At 44.3% G+C, this 20,679-nt stretch overlaps 1 protein-coding gene across 4 annotated transcripts in view; it reads left to right on the forward strand.

Moving 5' to 3' along the window:
- The window catches only part of DOCK3 (dedicator of cytokinesis 3), a 2,582,899-nt gene that overhangs the window by 2,155,239 nt on the left and 406,981 nt on the right, over nucleotides 1-20,679 (forward strand). The gene's annotated exons all lie outside the window — the stretch shown is intronic.

Consider the following 20,679-nt stretch of genomic DNA (forward strand, 5'->3'; position numbering starts at 1 on the left):
AGCCACACCCCAAGGCGAGGTGAGAGGAGCAAGATCCCAAGAGGGATTGGCAGGAGAAACCAGATGCCAAGGCGGGGTGAGAAAAGCAAGACCCCATCCAAGGGGATGAGAGAAGTGAAACCCCAAGTTGGGGTAAAAGAAGAAAGAACCCAACTGCAACAAGAGAAACCAGGACCCAAGGTGGGGTGACAGAAGCAAGACCCCAAGGTGGGGTGACAGAAGCAACACCTCAAGGCTGGGAGATAGAATCACAACCCCAAATCAGACCGCAAGGCAAGGTGAGAGGAGCAAAATCCAAAGGCAGGGTGATAGAAGCCAGACCCCAAGGTGGGGTGAGAGAAATGAAATCCCAAGACAGAGTGAGAGGAGGCAGACCCCAAGGTACGGTGAGAAAAGTGAGACCCGAAACAGAGTAAAACCCAGGAAGTGCCCAGGTGGAGTGAACACCAAGAGTTACTTGGTAGGGAAGTAAAGGAGAACTTTCAGAGCTAGGACAGGAACGTGGATACCCTGCTCTCCTCCTCCCCCTAGTGAGAACAGAGACAAAAGACATTTTATACACATGCTTGAACTGTATAGAAGACATGAAGGATTGAAGACTCTTTCAGTGAACTGGCTTAGAAGGTGCCCGGGGTAAGGAACCCCTGTTGAGAAATATATACCAGGCAAAGGCCTAAGTACAGATTGGTTGAGTTTGTTTTTCTATTGTAGTTGTAGGGACAGAACTCAAGTTAGAATAGATGTCTGGGCAGCGGGAATTTCCTATTTTGTGTAAGACATCTGTTTGTTTTCCTTTCTAGAATAGGGTGAATGTTCTTAAACTTATGGAATGCAAAGGTTTCTGTGTTTAATGAAGAAACATTCAGCAAAAATGCCACCTTGTCTGTCTCCTGATTCTGATCTACAACAATACACATTTAGATGGAAGCTGTACACACATATGAAGATTGAATTTGCATGCACGGGTTCATTGAAAGCTGCACAGACATATTCAGGGAAGATTGCATAAACATATAAGAATCCATGACACCACATTTAATGTAGAGAACACACTCTCATTCCATAAATGGTTGGGTGTCATTGGCGAAAATGAAGATTGTATTTTGATGCATTCAAAAGAAAGGTTATGCTTCTTGTTGAAATGTTTTGGTGAGAGTAACAAATTTGAGAGACATTTATTGACCAGAAATAGAAGTGTATTTACAACGCCTGGTATCTTTTAGGGTATAATATATATCTAGAATTGATTATGAAAATTAATGCTTGTGTGAATGAAAATTAGCGAGAATCATGTAGGCAAGTAAAATCTTCTGTTATTGATCAATGGTTTTTGCATCTATAACATTGTAGTGATTTCCTTATTATAAAGCCGGAGACTACCTTTGTTTCAAGTGGGCTTTGATTCTTTAAATACATTTCAGGGTTTGATAAATCAATGTCTGTTTTTCTTACCCAGAATTGTGGGGTAAGACGGTATATCCGAGAAATTAAATTAGTCATCTCATCCTAATGTGAACCTATAATATAAATGCATTATAAATATCTTTCACACATTACCTCTTTTCTTACCTCTTGTTTGTGGGTAACAAACTAGCTGAAAGGGAACCTGGCATGAGCACAAAAGAGATCAGCTGAATTATCACACACTGCACAAAAGAGATCAGTTGAATTATCACTTATTCCTCAAGTCAGTGTTCAGTGAGAAAACAAATAAAACAATTTGCAGGAGATTCAATATAGTGTAAGGGATCAGAAATGAGAGGCGGATACAACGTGGTAATGTTCTCAAAATCAGACATCTTTATTAAAAGAAAGGGGTTGGATAAAGGCCTCCTCTGTTCCTATCCTAAAGAGAGTTTCCCCTGCTAGGAAACTATAAAGATCAGTTTGTGTCTTGTCGTCAAAATAAAGTAAACTTCCCTTTCGTCCAAAATATATCTGACCCTCACACTAGAAATTAAACAATTAAGAAATGTAAGTAAAATTGTCTCTGATCTAGGTTTAGCCACCAAAAAAGTGTTCAAATGTAAAACAAATAGATACAGCCACCAAAAATGATTTCCTCTAAGGCTACTTCCTTGGATCCAAAGGATGGTTCTGTTTCCCAGGATTATTCTCAAAAAGGATGGTGATAGTGTATTTTCCAAACAATGTTCTCTAAAGAGTGGTAGGAATCTTTCAAGTAGGATGGCAAAGCTGTCTTTTCCAAACAATGCTCTCTTGTGTACAACCAACACTCCAAGGATGGCAGAACTGTCTCTTTTATACAACAAATGAGGACTTCTTGGTAAACCCTACGGCCAGGACACTTTCAGCAGATTCTTGAGATCTCCTGGAATACTCTCCTGCCAGGTATCTATTCACAATGTCATCTTCTTTCATATGCTTCAGAAGGGTTACCTGGTGTACTCCCCTGCCCTTGCAGATCCCTGGGAAGCCTCTGCCTTCTGCTGCACGGTCCGTTCCCAAACGTCTGCTACACTCGCAATCTGCTTCCCACTTCGCCTGTTCTGCTGCTCTGCTCTCTGATGCAGACTTGAAAGTGCAAGCCATTTTTAAAATGAATGATCTCCACTATAACAGCTAGCCTGCATATTTGACTCGAAGTGTTATTCAATCCCTACTAACTCCTTCCTCCTCTTCCTCGTTTCAGTACCTGAGCCGTTGCAGGAGTTTTAGTCTATAGGATTGTTATAAAAAATAAAAACATCAGAGTAAAAAGATGTTAAAGGTGAATTATGTGTATTTGAGTTATGAATGTTATTCTTCCCATAATGTCTATTATTAGCAAGTGTTAAGGTTTTATATTTGGAGGAATTTGTATAGTGACAACATGCCATCAGGAATGTAGGAATTATAGGGTCTTTTTCATTTGTAAGGGAAGAATACTGTGTCCCTCCCAATGGGGTCATCACATCTCCCCGACAGCCATGTCCCCCCATGTGATCCTCCTTCATAATACCACCCCAGGGTCAGGATCAGGTAGCGACTGCCGTCCCCTGGCAACATAAGAGGAGATATTTGGCTGCCTCTGCAACGACTTCACAGGATTCACCACAATAGCCACCAGACGACCTTGCATAAACAACACAGTCTTGTTGAGGCAGTACAACACAAATTGAAAGTGTTCAGAGAGGGCAAGAAATGCTTAGGAACCAGCTAGCCCAAGAAATAGACTCTACCATCTGAGAAATACACCAGATCCCCTCACAATTTACAAATGCACAGGCACAGGTTGATCAGAGTAAGGTGTCTGCACCAGAGTTAGTAACAAGGATAGAAGAAAATGTGGCATTGAGAGGGAAATTGTGTTGCAAATAGAGCAAACAAAGAACATGTTATATAGTTGGGAGTCTCTAATTAAGAGACAGTGGGCCTCATTACGTGCATGCTGGTCCGGTCACAACGGTGCCACTGTTGTTACTGTACCTGCACACTCATAGTCTGCAGGCGGCTGCGGTCCCGCCGGCCAGGTCTGACCTGGTGGGCCAGATGGCACCTGCCCGAGTGCTTCCATCATCCCCACTCCCATTGAGTCGTATGGGACTCAAATGGGAATGGGTATTAACATCTTACCGGTGCCTGACTTCCAGGAACACCAGGGTTATAATTCCCTGGTGTTTCTGTGGAGCCAGGCGCCGGAACAATTCATGAGTCGGCGGCAGCCCGCCTGTTTTACCAGCACGGCTACCGCCAGACTCGTAATGAGGTCCAGTGAATTAAATAAAAATCATAACATACAAAAGAAGTTACAGGACACAAGAATCACTGCCCAGAGAAATAACGCATTCAAGACTGGTTAGACAAGTCTGTTTGTATCTAGGGAACAGGTAGTACAATGTAAACAGCACATGATAATTGAAATGGATACCAATGGCAGAGTAAGTCAAGAAATGGATGTAAATAGTTCTAATTCAGTAATGACATTTCAGAGACAGGTACGTTTTGTGGAAAAAGTGAGATTATCCCCTATCCAGACTGCCTCTATACTGCCTAGACATTGCCTGATAAATACTTCTGGATTTGGTGCATCAGATCTTGGCAAGGACATTAGGGATACCAGATCCCCCATTTATGAATCCAAAACAAACCCAGAGAGACAAGAATGGCTGAATTCCCTGTGGGATGCAGAGGAATATCTAGACCTTCAGGTGAGCAGAGCAGGAGTGGCCCACTTAGTATAGCAGGAATGAACAGGAGTGACAATGAACACTTTCAAATAACGAATATTTTTTTTCTTATGTTTGGTTTATTTCAAACCTTTCATACATTAAATCCATGACCTTTAAAACACATTTCATCTTCCTCTCAACCATTCAATGAATCAAATCTTATCTTCCACAAAAATAATACCTCAATACATTAAAAAGGATAAGGAAAAACAAAAGCAAGGAGGTTTACAGAACCAACTTAAAATTGCCATAAGTAGGGTATCTTGGATCTTCATATCAGTCCCACTTAATGAAGTACTTGCAACACCTTTTCCCTAAATGTCATTACCCTCTAAGATAGTTGATTTATTCTCACCTATTAAAAACCTATTCCACCACTCCTTCAGTGATAGTGACTTGATGCCCTTAGTAATATCACTCATATATTTCGACCTCATCATTTTTAAGGAATTACATTCTGTGACCAAATGCTCCGAAGATTCAATCATGGCCATCTGGCCACAAATCTGCACTCTAGGCCCAAGTCACCCAACAGCCTTCTGCTGCCAAGAACCTCCCCTGTCCGTAGAATATTCAATCTAAACCATAGGAAGATATAACGATACCACAGGCAAGGACACGTAATCAAATACATTGGGAGATGGTGAATTCCTCTGCCTTCCAAACCGGAATTCAGGGCAAGCTTATAATTTGACCTTTTTATAAGAGTGTCTATCCAGTCTTGGAACATTATTTGCCTTTTAACTTTCCCTGGCATTCTCATTAATACTTCTTCAGAGAGATGCAGTTCCTTTAACCATGTGTTACACCCAATTTCTATTTTTTTTGTGTTTCAAATGGGGGACGCACATCCATGTCTATGCATTTCCCATAAAATGCCAGAATCTTCCATTTTATTATGGAATGCATCGACTGCAACCCAAACTCGAATCTAATCAAAGCATTCGGAAGGGATTGTGGGAGGCGCAGTACTCTTTTCCAATAGTAACCTTCCATATCATTCCAAATGTTCTTGAGCCAATTCTGCACAGTTTCCGCACCATATATCAGGACTGGTACCACCTTCTGTTTATAGAAGGTTCTTATTGGGACCAGGGAGAATGTCCTGAAAGTTTTATGTAATATTAGGTATTAATATTACCTCCTGGGTTGTTAATCTTTTGCATTTCAGTCGTATGCTCTCAATCCATTGCTTTTCATTCATACTACGGTTCACACAAACTCCCAAATATGTTATTTAATCAACACATTCCAGGATTTCTTCTCCCACCCTCCATCTAAATCCCGGACTTCCCCGACCCCTTTTTGTATTTTGGTCTTTTTAACATCAATTTTTTCAAGATATTTTACTAATTAATTCAATCTCCTTTGCAAACCTATTTGTGTCTGATCTAGGATGACGATGTCAGTGGCGTAAAAGATCCAGGGAACCGGTTGGTTATATATTTTTGGGGGAAAAGCTTGCACTCTCCTTAGCCCTTCCTCTATAGCCATCAAATAAAGGCAAAATAATGCTGGGGTAAGGGGACATCCCTGCTTCAGTCCTCTGTAAGTTTGAAACCATTCTGAGAGTAGCCCCTGAGTAGACAATCTGACCTGTACACTCGTACCCAATTGCAAGGCCTTGATCGCCTCTAATTGGTTGACGGGGCAACCCCAGGCTGACAGTTTTCCCCACAACCTCTCCTTGCTGATACTACCAAAGGTCTGTACCTGGTCGATGAATGCCAAATATAATCTTGATCTAGCTCTGATAGTTTTAGCCTTCAATGCATTCAGCAGGAAGAGGTTGAGGCTTGTCCCTATCCCTCTGACAAACCCAGTCTGCCTTATGTGCAATCGCCCAGTATCTCTCGCCATCAATGCAGATGTTGCAACAGAATGGAGGCAAAGATCTTTCCCAATGCATCTAGGAGGGCGATCGGTCTATAGTTTTTGGGTCTTCTCTGTCGCCGTTTTTAAACATTGGATAATCAATGCAGTTTTCCAGGACATCAGAACATCCTTTGTCCTCAGAATTTGAGTAAACAATATGAAACAGAATTCTGCCCACATTTCAGGATTCTGCTCCAATATGTTATTATTTAGACCATCTGTCCCTGCCGCTCCTGAGGTATTTAACTTCTTTATCAAATCAATGATATCTTCGTTATCAAATTCAATAGACCATTTTTCACCTTGATTATATCTTTTTAAGTTTTCCCTACTATCCAGACATTCAAAGAGCTGTGTAAAGTGGCAAATTCACTTGGTTTCAATTACTGCCGTTATCATGCTTGCCATTTGATATACATCACTATTATTGAGGAGGGCTCATAGTTCTCTCGTATTTTGTATTCTTATCAATTTCATTATTACCTCTGCAATATATTGCAGCCATTGAGCTTTAGTAGACAAAAGCCAATTCCTGGATTGTTGTTTCCTTTTTTTATCTGATTATGCTTATCCTCCCCTTCAAGTAAGTTAAGCCTTCTTACATCAGCACAAAGGATTTTCCTTTCATCTACGAGCTCTTTATTATAATGATGCAATCTCTTTGCTCTATAACGGGGACCCAGACCAGGCTTTGTTTGAAACTGCATTAATACGCAGGTAGAATTCAATTTTGATCCTCTATTCTGTATAGACTGTCTAAGTCCATCCACAATACCATGTACATCCCCAGGCCGAATTCTAAGTTCGCTACCACCCTGGTTAACCTGTATATTATCCACTTCCATCCTAGACTGAAATCCCTGCCCTGGTTCCATTTTAGCTCCAAATGTTAGTGGTCACTATTCTCGTCGGTTTTACCCACCCATTTATTTACATTACGGATACAAAATAGTGGTACAGACAGGACTGCTGTTTGCCTCTTGACCGTATACTCTGTGCCGGGATATCCCCCTTTGTTTGTCAAATTAACATAAAGAAATCATGCTCCTTAATTTATCTATAATGAGGCCTTTTTCCTTAATCTGGCCGAGGGTAATATCATCCCCTAAATCAATGCATTTTAGGTTAAGGTCTCCACCAATTAAAATATGGGGATTGTTATCCTTCATATACACCTCATCAATCAGAGATGCAATCATATTGACAAAAAGTTGCATCTCCCATACTCACAGGATTCCAGTATGAATTGAATATTGTTATGGAAGTATGTGATTCACCCCAAGATTTTTCCCAAATCAAACTAACAAAGGGGTTAGGATTTGAGGTTTCCAAGATTTTTAAACCCCAGCCTAGATTTATCAGGGTCAGTAGCCTAGATGAGGGACATCCAATTACATCATTTTGGGCCGGATTACAGCTATGCTCAAAGCCATGACAAATGGGGGGGTACACTTAGCCAGGTCTCCTGCATACATAGAATGTAATACCTTTTTAGTTCCAATCCCCCCTTATAAAAATTCTGACCATGACCCCTTGTGTTCCAACAGCCCCAATGAAGGGGCATGGAATACTCCTCTTTTGAATATTACTTCCCTCCACCTTGTGCTAGTGCCCCACCAACCATGACCAATCTTGTCCACTCTTGCCTTGCATTTTCCAATCATCCTCTCCCCTTACTTTCTGCTTTCCTCATATGGAGCAATCCGTTGTAATTTTTGTCAGTGGTAATCATCTCTCCCCATTGGCGACGGCTGTACCTCCTCTATTGGGCCTTTGCACTACCAGAGTGGATTGGTGAACCTTCCCCTTGTGGGAATTCATTTATGCTCCCAGCCTCTGCTTTCCAGACTGAGAGCCCCCAGCCACATCTCACCCCGATGACCCCAAAAAGGGTTTCTCTGATATCTCAAATCCCAAGGGGAGCAGATCTAACAGCAGGATATTTCTCACTACGCCAGAATGTAGATGGAAGATAAACCAATCCAGCCGACATTCGGTAAAAAACTTGACTATCTTCAGTTCCTGAGATTTAATCTTCCTTAGCTTCGGGGCACAATGTAAGCATCTCAAAACATTTTCACGGTTTAGAATTAATCCATCTTTAGAGGAACTTAGTCTTTGAATTGTCACTGTTAGTGAGGGGATTTCTTCATTGTATAGATACACAGTGGATCTTTCTTTATCTTTTTCCTCACTTAGAGATATTGATTTCTTTTCATAATCAAACCTCTTTTATGATGTTAATTTTGCTATTGGCTTTTGCCTTCTTTCCTCTAACGTACAGAAGTCGCGGCATTCAATTTTTGCTTTCTGCTCTTATTGTGGGAGAATATACGTGGCCCGATAATGGAATGAAATATTTTCAACTGTCGTGGAGTTTGAAAAATGATGAACTTCCTCACAATGGGTCAATTCATCAACCACCTCACCATCATAATTTATCTCATCCGAATAGGTCAATAGATCCAAACATTTAAGTGTCTCCTCATCAGCCACCACCCCTTCCTTATCCTGATCAATAGTAGCACTGAGTCTTGTTTCCTCTATTGGAATGACAGACAGATTCTTCCCTTACACCAGTCTAGCCTGTTTCATTCTCGCCGCAGAGGGGTCCTCAGGTTGTGCATTAATGCCCTTGATCCTTTTGATTTAGCTTTATTGGAGCACTGTTGATTTTTCGGCTTCTTCTGTAGAATTCCATCTGCTTTATTCATGTTTCCTTCCTTTTTGCATTTTCAAATATTTCAAAGAGTTTTCAACAGGCTACAGTATTATTAGCCCCTTCTGTGGGATTACTCCTGGTCATCCCTTCAGCCATCACTTCGTCCCCTCTCAATTGTAGGTTATCCTCCGATTTCGCTGTAATCTGTGGATTCAAATTTGAGTCCTTAGGCTTTAGACAAGGATTTACCTCTGCCTGCTGTGATCTTATGGGGTCACCCATTAGGCTCACAAACCCATCTTCACAGCTCATTTCCTTCAAGACCTGCTCTTTCCCAGGGACATTCACTTCACCAGGAGCTCTTAAAGTCATCTTCTGAAGCTCCCTTTGATTGATCAGGGGTAACCTTTGCACCATAGGTTGTTCTTTAGTCAGCCAACCATTCTCATGGGCCACTTCTCCATTTCAGAGTCTCGAGGATAGAAGTGTCAAGATTCAGGGTCCACGTAGTCTATGAATACCTCTGTCCCTAAGCACCAGTCAGGGAGATACACAATATAACTCACTGACCGGTTATTGATGCCACAGGTGACTGGAACAAGAGCCCCGGGTTCTCAGGTAGCTGCAACAGAAACAGGCAATGTATGTGTTAGACAATGCAAGACAATGCACCCAGTTATGTGTGGTAATATCAATAGCAGAACACCTACCAGTGGTCTACGTGGGAGTTGTATACCTGGAGGGATAGGTGGACTTGCCCCCCCCCCCCCTAGTCGATGCAAGGTGTTTTCCCGAAGATGATGGAGTGCCGCTGTAACAGGAAGGGATCAGTTGGAATAGGTCAGAGGGGCACTGGCAGGGTAGTCACCTAGTTCAATGTTTTAAAAAAGGGTGCCCGCAATGGTAGCAAATAAGAGCCAACGTGGTACCAATGAATGCAGGATACAAAGTTGAAAGCAAAGAAGTTCCAGAATGCAGATCGTAGCAAAATCGTAATAACAAAGCAGTCCATTAGGCTGTGCAAGGGTCGAGCAGTTCAGTTAATCCAAGAGAGAAAGGCACCGTAGCCGAGGTTTAAGCTGCAAGCATATCCAAACACAAAGCCAAAGGTCGAAATCCAAGAGTACAGACCTGAAAACGCCACTTGCCGGAAGAATCACAGCTGAGAAGCGCAGCAAACTGCAACAGGCGTTCTTTCACATGGTTGCCATGGAAGCAGCGGGTCCGCGCCAGGGCTGGATGATCACGTGAGCAGACCCGTGCCATGTGGGAACGCCTCCGCAATCGGTGATTGTTGCACTGTCTCTGTGGTAACTGCCAGTGCGACCAGAGCCGCCATGGAATCCGTCTCCATGTTGTCAGAGCATAACAAGCCATCCAGACAACATGGTCCTTATTATGAGTAGGGCGGTAAGGGATACCGGGCACCGTTAAGGAGACCGGTGCCGTTAATCCCTTACCTCCCTACCACGAGTTCCCTGGTTTTACCAGGCGTTATGGACGGGACCCGCTAAGAGACATCAGAGCTAATAACGGTACCGCAAGTTATTAGCGCCTTCCCCCTTCCCATTGAGCCCTATGGGGGCACAAATGGGAATGGGGAATGGCTTTTTCAAGGGGACTTACCAGACCCGCAAAGGTCGGACTACACCGGTAAGTCCCCATTGAATGACACCAGTGCCGGTACCGTTATTGGAGGCAGTCATGGCGCAAATAGCACCATGACTACCTCCAATCTCGGAATGAGGCCCCGTGTCTCAACCAAATTGGGTGCTTCATACCCTTGTGAATGTGATTGTGTGCTGCATGCCTTTTGATAATGTCCTGATTCAGTGATTGCGTTACTGTGTTGTTTCATGACTGTGTGCTGTTGCACTGAATGCGTGACAGAATCCCCCCCAAAGGCCCACGACCCAGTGGGCAAGAGGGGTTGTGCCTGTGAAAATGGGAAACTAGGACCAGGGCATGGACATTATCAACAGGTTCCCAGGACCTCTCTTCAGGATCAAAGCCAACCCAATCAACCAGATAATGCAAACGCCCCTTGATGACGTGGGAACCAAGGATCTCATTGACCTCATACTCATCCGGCGAACCCTGCAGGACGGGTGTAGGGGGTAGAACCACTTGTGTGGAAGGCGGGCAAGGTTTCAGGAGGGACGTGTGGAATACAGGATGGATGTGCCACGCAGCAGGCAGGGAGACACGGTAGGCAATGGGATTGACAATCCTGGTAACCCTATAGGGTCCAATGAAACAAGAAGCAGTTTTCTGCATCCAGGAATGCAAAGGTGTCTGGTGGATAACCATACCCTGTCGCCAATAGAGTAGGGAGGGGCAGGAGCACGTCTCTTGTCAGCTGTGTGCTGCATAACAGTCTGTGCTTCCCGGAGACGGGTGATGGTCTGGCCCTGGATAGTCGTAAAATCCCTAAGAGATGCATCTGATTGATTGATTGATATTTTATTTCTATCGCGCTCGTACACAAGTGTTTCAGAGCGCGACAAGGCAAGGGAGGGGACCAGGGGAGAACAAAACAGCGATCTTTCTAGGCCCTGCAGCAGGCTGCAGGTGTAGATGAAGCAGGGAAGTCCGGGAAAGGGAGGACCATTGGGTGTTGACCATACATCACATAAAAGGGTGAAAAGCCCGTGGAGGAATGAGGGGCATTATTATAAGAAAATTCGGCAATGTATAACATCTGGTACCAGGACTGCTGATATTGTAGGGACAGACATCAAATGTACTGCTCGAGCGTCTGAATGACACGTTCTGTTTGACTGTCGGTCTCTGGGTGGTATGAGGAGGAGAACCGTGCATCTATGCCTAGGAGTTTCGTGAGGCACCGTCAGAACCTGGAGGTAAACTGGGATCCCTGGTCCATGACTAGGATGGTAGGGAGACCGAAGAGACAGAAAATAGACCGAAAAAACAAAATGGCCAAAGTAGGTGCAAGGGATGAAGCGTGCCATCTTGGTGAACGAGTCCACCACCAATCATATACTTACCCAGAGTCTGGGGATGCTGTTGGTACTCTTGTTCAGAGGAGAATTGCCTAGCATTTCGGTGCTGGACTGCCCAGGGCAGGACAAAGACTGATATGTTTGGGATATTTCTTCTCTGTGAAAGATAGTGAGCTAAAGACTCTGGGTAAGTCCCTCATAAGCAGGACTAATGTCTGGCAGAGGGACTCCCAGGACGTCCCCCTTGTCAATTTGCATAATTAAGTAACTTTGGGTCTCACGCTAAGTTACTAGGGGAATCCAGATGTGGACCCCTTGCTCACTATTCTTAGAGTGGCACAGCTCCTCCCTACTGATGAGGTGCAACCAGACTGAAACATGTGTCTGGGGATGCTGTTGGTACTCTTGTTCAAAGGAGAATTGCCTAGCATTTCGGTGCTGGACTGCCCCAGGGCAGGACAAAGACTGATATGTTTGGGATATTTCTTCTCTGTGAAAGATAGTGAGCTAAAGACTCTGGGTAAGTCCCTCGTAACCAGGACCTATGTTTGACAGAGGGAGTCCCAGGACCCCCCCTTGTCAATTTGCATAATTAAGTAACTTTGGGTCTCACCCTAAGTTACTAGGGGAATCCAGACGTGAAACCCTTGCTCACTATTCATAGAGAGGCACAGCTCCAACCTACTGATGAGGTGCAACCAGACTGAAACACATGTCTGGGGATGCTGTTGGTACTCTTGTTCAGAGGAGAATTGCCTAGCATTTCGGTGCTGGACTGCCCCAGGGCAGGACAAAGACTGATATGTTTGGGATATTTCTTCTCTGTGAAAGATAGTGAGCTAAAGACTCTGGGTAAGTCCCTTGTAACCAGGACTAATGTCTGGCAGAGGGACTCCCAGGACCCCCCCTTGTCAATTTGCATAATTAAGTAACTTTGGGTCTCACCCTAAGTTACTAGCGGAATCCAGACGTGGACCCCTTGCTCACTATTCTTAGAGAGGCACAGCTCCTCCCTACTGATGAGGTGCAACCAGACCGAAACAAATGTCTGGGGATGCTGTTGGTACTCTTGTTCAGAGGAGAATTGCCTAGCATTTCGGTCCTGGACTGCCCCAGGGCAGGACAAAGACTGATATGTTTGGGATATTTCTTCTCTGTGAAAGATAGTGAGCTAAAGACTCTGGGTAAGTCCCTCATAACCAGGACTAATGTCTGGCAGAGGGACTCCCAGGACCCCACCTTGTCAATATGCGTCTTTCACTGCCAAAAGTTCCTTCTCTGTGACAGTATAGTGGGCATCTGTTGAAGTAAACTTACGGGAATGATGGGCAACAGGGTGGATGTAAGAGGATTCAAGTCAACACTACAGCTAAGTCAATGCCTAGTCTGGGATACTGAATGGAAACCCTTATTGATATGTCTTTATGTCCAGTTCATGAGTTCTGGATGACTACCCCTATATAACACCCATCTCTTAGAATCCCCCTGGCCCCACTGAGCCAAGAAGTAGTTCTGATTTGCAAGTTTAAAAGGTTTATTTGAGAAATAAAACAAAATATAGATACCACCCTTTTATAATAATTAACAATCGATATCACCCTTATAAATATAATGTTAATCAACAATGGGTAATCTGACACTAGCACACTTCTTTATAATCAATGAGGAGTTGGTGTAGGATGGATAAGGCAGCGAAAATACTTTTATGATTTCAAGGGAAAAGCAATGAGGCATAAAATGCAGTACAGAAATACTTGATATGATTTTAGCAAATGATAAGATAATCACTTTTTCTCTGGCAATTCACCCACCTCCCCTATGCAATGTAAGAAATGGAAGGAGATGGAAAGAGGAGCAGACAGTTCTCAGGAATGCAATCAAAGACAATACGAAATTCAATTCCCACCCCAGCAAGCTTAGAGAAAACAGGTATGAGTTTTAAAACACAGGCCCAAAATGCTTTTAAATGTGATGGCAATGGATGGGAAAATGTGCCAACTGATTTTAATTCCCTCTAGAGATTCCGGGTGAGTGGGAGATGCGTGTTGGTATGAGTTCAGGCTCACTTTAGCAATGCTCTGTGAGTTATTACCAAGTTGCAAACGGATTTTAACAACAGAAAGAATGGAGCTGCTATTTTGACAAGTGGAGAAATTCAGCCAAAATCGCAAATCGCGGTAAATTTCGCAAAGTGCATGTCTCGCGATTACGGCAAAAGTATAGGGAGTAGGAAGTCGGTTCTAGGTTCGTTGGAAAGCCTAGATTCTAAGCTTTCAGAGGAAAGTTAAATCTCGTTCCAAACGGTTCCAGAGATACGGATGATTAAATAAAGGTAGTTTTTCGGATTTAAAGTAAACTCAAAATGACAGGTGACAGCTTGCAGCTTTAAAAATGACAGATGACACGATTTCTAGGAGGCAGTTCTACTTAGGTTAAAATAGTTTGGATTAGATTATTTTAACTACGAGATGTAATATGAATTTGAAATAGCCCTCGCCACGGATCTGGTCAGGTTTTGGACTGGACTCCGGTTCTGGTCTTGGCACTTCACAGTGATCTGGGTCAGCTCTGCTCTGCTGGTCTAGCCTCTCTGGATTCTGGATGTAACACTGCTTTCTGGGTACTGCTACAGGTTCTGGAGATTGATGGGTTTGAAGTCTCGATCTCTGGATGTGAAGTCGTCGGTCAGCATGCTCCGCAGCAAATGGAATTGAATTTCTCTACCTGTCCCAGCAGTCTCTTTTTATGTGTTTTGAAAATGGGTGTGTGCCTGGGCCTAGCTAAGCCTGCACCTCTCTACTTGTCATTGGCCCAATTCTCCCCTCTCCCATGATTGGGGGAAGGAAATGGATTGTCAGCATGATGAAGTCTGTTTATGGGTCAGAGGATCCTCCCCTGGTCAGTTTGCCCACAAATCTATATTTGATTCAAATACATCCTTCCCAGATATACAATTTGTTGAAATTACATGTGCAATTATATATTCCTTATGGTCCATGCTTGTCCACCTCTGATCTTCCTGGGGGCTTGCATTCAAAAATGACAACATTTTGCGCTTTTTAACTGGTTTTGCAATATCGGAAATTTACCCAAAATTACACACATGTGCGCAAGGAGTATGGACATTAATTGATGAAGTGTCAGATTTTTAACATGCAGACATTTGGAGTGAGACCCTATTTTCCGCTAGCAACCCCCCAGAATACACCACAGGGTCCTAACGCCTCTCAAAATGTTCACAGAAAAATCACAAAAATAATGATATTACTTATATATAATTCTGACAAGTCCGCACTATGAGTTATCTATCTTTTTAAAATTATGCCCTGGTCAAAAAGGGGTGTGGCTTCCCACATCACAGGGTGAAATAACTGGTTTATCCACTTCCCCCAAACTCAGCTGCTAGCAGAGGCACTGCCCCTCCCAGTTTCCCCTAAGAGGAAGCCACTTTACGGCCCCCCAATATAACATTTGCCTGAGTCCAGGACAGGCCTTTGTTCAACTCCCTGTAGTCCCCAGCTGCTCCACCCCTAATCTAATCAGAGAGGTGACAACTCCTTTTGGCAAGGGGAGTGGCTGAACAGGTTTCAACTCCTTGCGGGGGTAGTTGTCAGGCAGAATCCAGTTTCATTAAGCCAGGTTTCAGCTAAATGTCACTTTTTGTTCCCAGTTTTCTACATTCAAATCAAACTGACAGTTTTTACATATACATTAAATAATTACTTCCTTCAAGTCATTTCAGAATATAGTTTTACATTGTATCCACCTCTTAGCAAGTCTTTCCTTGGTCTGGTTTTGTTTCATTTGTTCAGTTTTACACAAAAGTCTGGTGGTTTTAAAACGCCGGCTTTCTGATAGTGGTGAGTACTGGTAATGCAACCATTTTTGGGATTAAGAAAATGAATTCCCCACAGTTCTGAGTTGCTTTTTTTTTTTGCAATCAGCATTGCCATTCCCAATGGTTTCAGGCTACTGTGTGTGTAGACCACTGGTGGTTTTAGGCAGTGCCCTCCTGTGCTCACAACATAGGCAAAAATGGGTGGCAGCCTATTCTTCATGTTTTCCCTGTGCACTCTCTGGGGAGTTTTGGCCATCATGATGTTTTCCATGCCAGTACTGCACAGTTTTATTGTAGGGCTTGGATGCATGGGTAAAAACATCCCACAAGCCCCCCCTCTTGCGATGGACATTCTGTCCTTTCACTGATGGAACTCGCAAGATCTGGGATGTTCGCCGCCTCTTCTTCCAATTCCATAGGTGGCACAGTTCAGCATCTTTTCCTCCCTCCAGTCGATCAATCAGTTCTCCTTGCTGGTCCTGATGGGAGGATTGGGCGGTACCCCGGGCACCTTGGATCTCTGCTCCCAGTCTCTGGATCGTCCTCCTTGGCCAGTCTCCAGGTTTTCTTTCTCCTAGGACGACAAAGGAAAAGCGGCAATACCTATTCGTAGACATTTTTCCATCACTACTAATGGTGTGGCAGACATATACATTTTATACTTTAACATACCTAACATTTTACTTTTGAGATACAAGTTATCATTCAAAGACAGTGGCTTACAAGAGTATAATATTTTAGAGACTATATGTGGGATATTTTAGGGTTGGAACTGAATTAATCTGGAGCGGTCCCCTCTGGTCTTGCAGAGGACTCCTCCAGTTGCTGCAAAGTGTGCCTGGGATGGCAACACTTTAGCTGGTTAATATGGACCCACTTGTCTTCCCCTTCCGCCAGACTGCCTTTGGGGATGCAGATCTTATAGGCAACAGGGGAGATCTTGCCTATAATTTCAAACGGTCCCTTCCATGTAGGCAAGAATTGTCGCTGTTTGGCCTGGTTCCTTTGGAAATTGTATAGATAGACGCGATCACCCACCTTATATTCCTTTCGGGTAGTTTTTAAATCATAGTCGGTCTTCATGCTCTCGGCTGATCTTTCTAGATTCCGCTGAGCATAGGCAAAAGCATGCTGAAGGTGTTTCGTTAAATTCTCCACATACTCATGAGTTGTGGAGGCATTTATCAACGTTTGCTCTTGGGTTCTGTAAAGCAAATGCTGGGGAAGCACCGTCTTGCGCCCCGTCATCAACTCAAATGGTGACATTTTAGTTGCAGATGAAGGGGTAGATCTGATGGCCATTAGGACCAGAGGTAATCGGATATCCCAACTTGGCCCAGAATCTGCCACAAACTTTTTTAATATGCTCACAATGGTTCGGTTATATCTCTCCACTTTTCCAGAAGAAGCTGGCCTGTAAGCAATATGTAGCTTTCTTTTGACCCCCAGTATCTCCCACATCTTGTCATTACTTCACTGGTGAAATGGCTACCTCTGTCTGACTCAATCCTTTGAGGTAGACCAAAACGGGAAAAGATGTGGTTAATCATCAGGGCAGCTGCTGTTTCTGCCTTGCAGTTTGGGGCTGGGAGACATTCCACCCACTTGGTGAACAAGCATGTAACGGTCAACATGTACTTGTTTCCTCTAGATGAGCGAATTAGAGGGCCTACAAAGTCGATTTGCAAATCTGACCATGGCAGTGTCATCCCCCTCTTTTGGAGAGGCGCACGGTGTGTGAGGGATGATGACTGAAATTGTGCACACACAAGACACCCCTTCAAGTATTGGTCGAGGTCCTGCCCCATGTGTGGCAGTATGCAACCTCTCTTAAGATTTCCAGTGTTGTGTGAAACCCCCTATGACCGGCGGTGGCCGCATCATGGGCGTGACTTAACATCAGGCTTCGGAATGAGGTAGGAACCACCCACTGATCGTGGCCAGCTTTGGATTTCCTTACCAGCAAACCGGCTTGGATTCGGAACATTTTTGGACATGTCATCAACACTCTTAGGTCCTCTTTCCCAATGTAATTGGTATCCGTCAGGGGAAAGTTCTCAGGGTCCTCAAGGTGTTGGTAAAACTTACCAATAATTGGATCCCCCTTCTGAGCAGTAATTAAATCAGCATCAGGGGTCTCCTTACACCATTGTGCAGTTGAAAGATCATTGTGAGCATTTGTCTGGGACCTAGTGATAGCAGCGACCTGGATTTCCCCCAATAGGGACTCTATTTCTATTAGATCCCCTTGGATGGCCCCGGTTTTGGCCAGCTGATCAGCTAAGTCATTTCCAGTTTTGTCTGGTCCCTCTACTTTGGAATGACCCTTGATCTTTTTCCAGTAGATGGTCATCCCATTCGAAGTGACCAGATCATCAATATTTTGGATTAACTTCCCATGTTTCAGGGGTTTGTTATTAGGGCATAACATGCCTCTGGTTCTCCAGTTGACCAGGTGCTCCACAAACCCGTTCCGTACATAATCCGAATCTATGATTATGACCAGTTCGTGGAGTTGATGCTGGACAGCAGCGAGGATGGCCTGATGCACAGCCATCAATTCTGCCACCTGACTACTTCGGGGACCAATTTTGTATCCAGCGGAGGGTTCTGGAAACTCCTTCACCCATGCATTCCTTACGCCGGCCACCAGTTCTTTCTCCCCGTTGTTGTCAACATGGTAAGAGCATCCATCCACATAGACAGTGGGCATTCCCTCACACTTGTCTTCTTCAAAGACTTTGTGTGAGGAATTAAGGTATGCCTCCATGTTGTCCTTGATTTTTAGACTTTCGTCCCCGAGACAGTTTTCTCTGGCACAATCATGCAAGTCAGCCAGACCTTGCGCGAGGGGACTCTTCTTGTTTTGGCCATATTTGACCTCCACAGGAAAGCCTTGCATTGACAGAATCCAGGAAGTCATTCGGGAATTACTCACATTTCCGGCCCGGATTCTGTCACTCTGGAGATATTGCAGAGGCTGGTGTGGAGTCTCCACTATGATGTGTTCCCCCTGGATAAACGGGCGGTAATTCTTCAATGCCCACACCGTTGCCAGGAGTGCCTTCTCGCAATCGTTGAATTTTTCCTCCACAGAGGATAAAGTTTTGCTCGCATAGGAGATTACTTTATTGACCTTGTCATGCTTTTGGTATAATACTGCCGTCAAGCACGTATTAGAGAACCCCGTCTCCAGGAAGAACTCCTTGTTTCTGACAGGGTAAGCTAGGCAAGGCGCTTGTGAGAGGCTTCTTTTGAGTTATCTTACCGCCTCAGATTGTTCTGGACCCCATTCCCACTTGACCCCCCTTTCAAGAGACGAATCAGGGGTCTAGTGATCTCTGCGTAGCCTTCAATGAACTTTCTGCTGTAATTAGTCAGTCCAAGGAGGCTCCTTAGTTCCCGCAGAGTTGTGGGGTCTTTCAGTTTCTGGAGTGCTTCCACTTTCTTTTCTTGGGGACAGAGACCCTGAGGAGTAATCTCATGCCCCAAGAAATTAACACGGGTTCTACACCACTGTGCTTTCTGAAAGGAAAGTTTTGCTCCGGCGGCCCTCAACTGTGTCAGAACATAACGGATCTCCGCTATGTGTTCCTCCACAGATGAACTTTTGATGAGGACATCATCTACATAAGCCAGGTTACCCCTCGCACCCAGGTCGGGCATGGCCTTATGTAGGAAAATATTGAATTCATTGCCGGAGTTGAGGTATCCGAAGGGAGTCCGGGTCCATGTGTACTGCTGGCCCCCAAAGGTAAAAGCCAGTTTGTATTGGTCCTCCCTACTGACAGGCACGGTCCAGTATCCATTGGTCAGGTCTATTGCTGTGAATACCTGTGACCCCTGAATCTGGGCCAGCCCTTGGTCAATGTAGGGCAGAGGCCATCGGGAAGTATGGACCCGTTTGTTGAGCTCCCTAAGGTCGGCGCAGAGTCTCCACTGGCCGTTTGGCTTCAATATTCCCAGCACCAGATTATTGAAGGTGCTGTGTACTGGCCGTATTATTCCCCGGGACTCAAGGTTCTTATTTATTTCAGTAAGGGACTCCATGGATGCGAGAGGCAAACGATATTGCTTCACAAACACTGGAGTCATTCCAGGGTCCGTGGGAATTGTTGTTGTGTGGATGTCGGTGCGACCACAGTCATATGAGTCTACCGCAAAGAGATCTTGGAAATCCAAGAAAACTTGTTTCAACTTTTGCTTCTGTTCCAGAGTCACACAGGCATCAGCTAGGTTGACTCTCTCTTCCACCATCTGCCTGAAGCCTGGAAAGACTTCTGGTTTGGATATCTCAGTGGCCTCCTCCAGCTGGGTGGAGAAGTCCCTGGTCAGAGTGCTGATTTGTACTGGAGGCTTCAGGTGGGAAAGGCAGCCCTCATGGACCTGGAAAATCACCTCATCCCTCCTGAAGTCACAAGTCACATCTTCCTTACCATAAGGGCAAGAAGTGTACACCAGGAAGTTCCCCCCATGCCGGGTAAAAATCCTGTCTGGTGTTGTGTTGTCATCACTGTCACCGTCAAAACAGTCCTTGGGGATTGGTCCTAACAGTTAATTTCCTAAATCAATGGAAAAATGTCGGTCATCAACCGCCATTCCAATAATGGTGCCTGCGGCTAGAGTAATACTCTGTAAGTCGCTGTTATCCACCTCTATTGGAATGGTGTCATGTTCTATGTTGACTAACGATGTTGGATTTACCCCTAACCCTTGCTGTTGGAGCGAAGCATTTAGATGAATATAAGCATCAGGGTTTTGCAATCTTTGTCCTCTTTTAACTTTCACTTACAGGGAGAATTGTCGGGTGCTTTCTGGGATGGTGACTTCCTCTTTGAGCTGAATTTCAACTGCATAAGGTAGCAATTGAGCTGACCTAAATTCTTTTTCTGGATCATCAAAGCCCATGGGATTATCCGCTAATCGGGACCAAGCTTTGAAGTTTATTAGGTCCAAACTAATGGCAAAGGGATTGAGAATGTCACTGCCTAAGTAAAAGGCGGCTATGACGTCTCGCACGACTCAACAATTATGGACTGTGCTCTTGTTGCCAATGGAGATTTTGAGCATACACCTGCTGTGCAGGAGATGTTTGGCATTAGGTGCTTCCAGGTCCATTCCCCTTTTGTCTATCAGTTTGAATGTGGGAATGGCTGGATCTTTTGGGAG

This window comes from Ambystoma mexicanum, chromosome 2p (genome assembly GCF_040938575.1).
Source record: "Ambystoma mexicanum isolate Mex_15411 chromosome 2p, UKY_AmexF1_1, whole genome shotgun sequence".
In the NCBI taxonomy this organism is placed as follows: Eukaryota; Metazoa; Chordata; class Amphibia; order Caudata; family Ambystomatidae; genus Ambystoma; species Ambystoma mexicanum.